Source organism: Frankliniella occidentalis, unplaced genomic scaffold (genome assembly GCF_000697945.3).
Source record: "Frankliniella occidentalis isolate FOCC.00 unplaced genomic scaffold, Focc_3.1 Scaffold690, whole genome shotgun sequence".
Taxonomy (NCBI): domain Eukaryota; kingdom Metazoa; phylum Arthropoda; class Insecta; order Thysanoptera; family Thripidae; genus Frankliniella; species Frankliniella occidentalis.
The window spans coordinates 18,763-21,848 of NW_026267803.1; the positions used below are offsets into that span (position 1 = coordinate 18,763).

At 36.7% G+C, this 3,086-nt stretch overlaps 1 long non-coding RNA gene across 1 annotated transcript; it reads right to left on the reverse strand.

Moving 5' to 3' along the window:
- Positions 1–552: 552 nt before the first annotated feature.
- On the reverse strand, positions 553–2,533 carry LOC127751669 (uncharacterized). Its single transcript, XR_008012209.1, has 2 exons — positions 1,007–2,533; positions 553–931 (listed from the first exon to the last, which is right to left on the reverse strand). It is a non-coding gene; the product is annotated as an uncharacterized LOC127751669 (long non-coding RNA).
- Between the last annotated feature and the right edge of the window lie 553 nt (positions 2,534–3,086).

The following is a 3,086-nucleotide window of genomic DNA, read 5'->3' on the forward strand; positions in this document are numbered from 1 at the left end:
TAGCTATGATCATCACACATCTCTTCTGTCCTAGACCGCGAATTAGACAATCTTTTAATTCACGACTGTGTCCATGTCTTTTAAACGTGCCACAAACTGCTATTGTCTGTGCGTAACACGCAAAATAATAACTAGTAGAATGCTGTGCATTAGAGGCTGAGTGTGAGTGTGTTTCTAAATTTATGAGAGCTTAAATTTGCCTTCTTATTGTGAATAAAACCTATTCGAAATACTTTGTCTTCATTCACGATCAATAAAAGGGTGCATTGATAGATGTCAATTAAAAATTACTACTAAACAAAACACATAATTCAATAAATCTGATTGAACAATTAATAAAAGGGTGCATTCATAGATGCACATTAAAATTAATACTCAACGACCACCGTACATCAAGGTGGACTTAGTCTCGTGAAAAAAGATCTGAAAACGCGTGTTTTTGACAGAGAAGCTTTAACCAATTGCAATAGTGATGTGCATTAAAGGCTGACTGTGTCTCCTGATTTATATGAACTGAAATAAATTTAAATATTCAAAACTGTATGGAATCGATTCGATTCGACGGCTGCGCCCGACTGCATATATATTTAATCAGCAATGATATCTTTGTTAGGGATTTTGTCAACATAGCACGAGACCGGGAAAATATAGTGGTGGCTGGAATAGATGGGATCAAATTGGATTGGACCCCTTAGCAAAGCATGTCATTTACCAAAGATTTTTTTTTTCATTGTGACATTATAGCAAAATTATAGTGGGCTCATGTCCATGACCACATCTTGTCATTGACCTCACTTTCAATGTAATTTCGACATCCATTGTCAGAAGCATTTTAAATACTTTGGAATAACTCAGTAAAAGGTCAAGACGGAAAATCAAAAATGATACAGTAGATGTAAAAAAAAATGAAGCAAACCTAAACTAACAAAACCTAACTCAATACAGAAAATCAGAAACGACACAGTAAACGTAAAAGAAAAATGGAGCAAACCCAAACTAACAAAACCTAACTTAATACAGAAAATCAGAAACGATACAGTAAACGTAAAAGGAAAATGGAGCAAACCTAAACTAACAAAACCTAACTCAATACAGAAAATCAGAAACGATACTGTAAATATATCATAAAAATTAGGCAAACCGAACTCAATACAGAAACTTTGGGAACGGTAATGTTGAAACAAAAAATTATTTGACAGATGACATGCTTTGCTGACCAACTATATAAATCTGAAACTCTACACAACTGACTTCATAGATATCAATTAAAAGAACTAGTCAATAAGAACTGTAAATCACTAAATCTGATTGAAGGATTTCAATTTGACTTCTGATTGTGAATAAAACCTATTCTAGTTCCTTATACTTTATCTTTATTCAACAGTCCGTAAAAGGGTGACTTCATAGAAGTCAATTAAAGGTACTACTCCATGACAACCGTAAATCAGTAAATTTGATTGTATAGGATTTGATGCTATGGGATAAAAGGGTGAATTCGCTGGATGCCAATTAAGATTCATAATGCACGATGCAGAAAATTTAATGGATTCTAATCAAAAATAAGCAACTGTAAATCAAGTCTGACATATATCGTAAGTTCTTGTTCTTGAAGATCCTTCCCTAAAATAAGGCTATTGAAATTGCTTATAATTTTGGTTTCTTCATAAAAGGGTGAATTCATTGATGCAAATTAAAATTCAGAATGAAACACAAACTTTAATTGGATAACTCAATGCTAGATGTCATTGATCAACATAATCAAAAAACAAAACCTATAACATAATGACAAACCACATTGTATGTCAACTGTCAGCTTGTCACTGCATAAAAGGGAAATTTATACCAAATGAATTGAACTCTGTCACGAATTTGAATCTTATATCTGGTTAAAACCCTTAAAACCTCGATCAACTAAAACGTGACCAAACTCAAAATGAAATGTCACTATTCAATCTATCACAATGGCATCTTGCAAATTATTGTTATTTAGATTAACAACTGAAAAGGTTCAAAATCAAACGCTACATGAATGTCTGCTACTACCTAACAAACTGACAGTTTGTATTTAAACAGTCTCCTACCAAACCTTACATGATCACTTGTAGGTAGGTTGCTTAGTGACGTCGTAACTTGTACATTATTCTTACTTCTTATTCTTATTTTCAACGTTAATTAAATCTTCACTTTATCTAATTTCCCTTTAAACTGCTAAAATACTTTTGAAATGCTAGCAGACGCCGGTACCCGACCCCGCAGAACGAAATGTACCAACATATCAAAATGGAAATTTTATTTGGAAAATCTAAATATTTTAAATCTCCCCAAAACTGAACCAATCGCCTTAAAAGGGCTCTATATTTGACTAAACCTTTAGATGAAGTGTAAGCGTTTGTTAGGCAAACTCAGACGAATAAAACTGCATTTGTTTCAACACATTTTTTTGTATTCACTGTTAGGTTGGCACCAACCTATAGCGGCGACTTTTCCGATCAATATGTTGGCTTCGTTAGATAGTATAGTATAGTATAGTACTATATTGTATAGTTTCGTATAGTTTAGTTTGCACTCAGCCAATTACGCATAGGAAAAGAAATACGTATAAAACAAGACGCCAACCCCAACCATCGCCATTCCGTTTTGTTCCGCTGACGACAAACTGCTGACGACGACCGCCTATACAGTTTACGGCCGGGGTCGTTCGTTGGCGCCTCCGTTCGACGATTTCCCCCCAACTTTTCGTCTCCCCCTTTCTCTCAGTGTACGACGCGACCCCCGCCTCCTAGGCGCACAGGGCCGGGGGATGCGCGGCAGCCCCGGCGGCAGCTGCGCCCGCACGGCGCACGCACCAGTCCATCCTGCCCCGGCCATATTTACGAACATTTCTCCACTTTCAGCAGGATTTTCACTCCAGGAGTCGGACCAAGTCAGCATATTTGTGCATCAGCCCATCCAACGCCAGCGGGTCGGGATTCAGGGAGCGAGTGAGAGAGAGAGCCAGGTGAAGTCAGCAGAAGGGTTATAACGGAAAAGAGGTACAAAAAAGATACGTCAAAAGTATTAATTTCGTGGAACTTTAATTATGAACC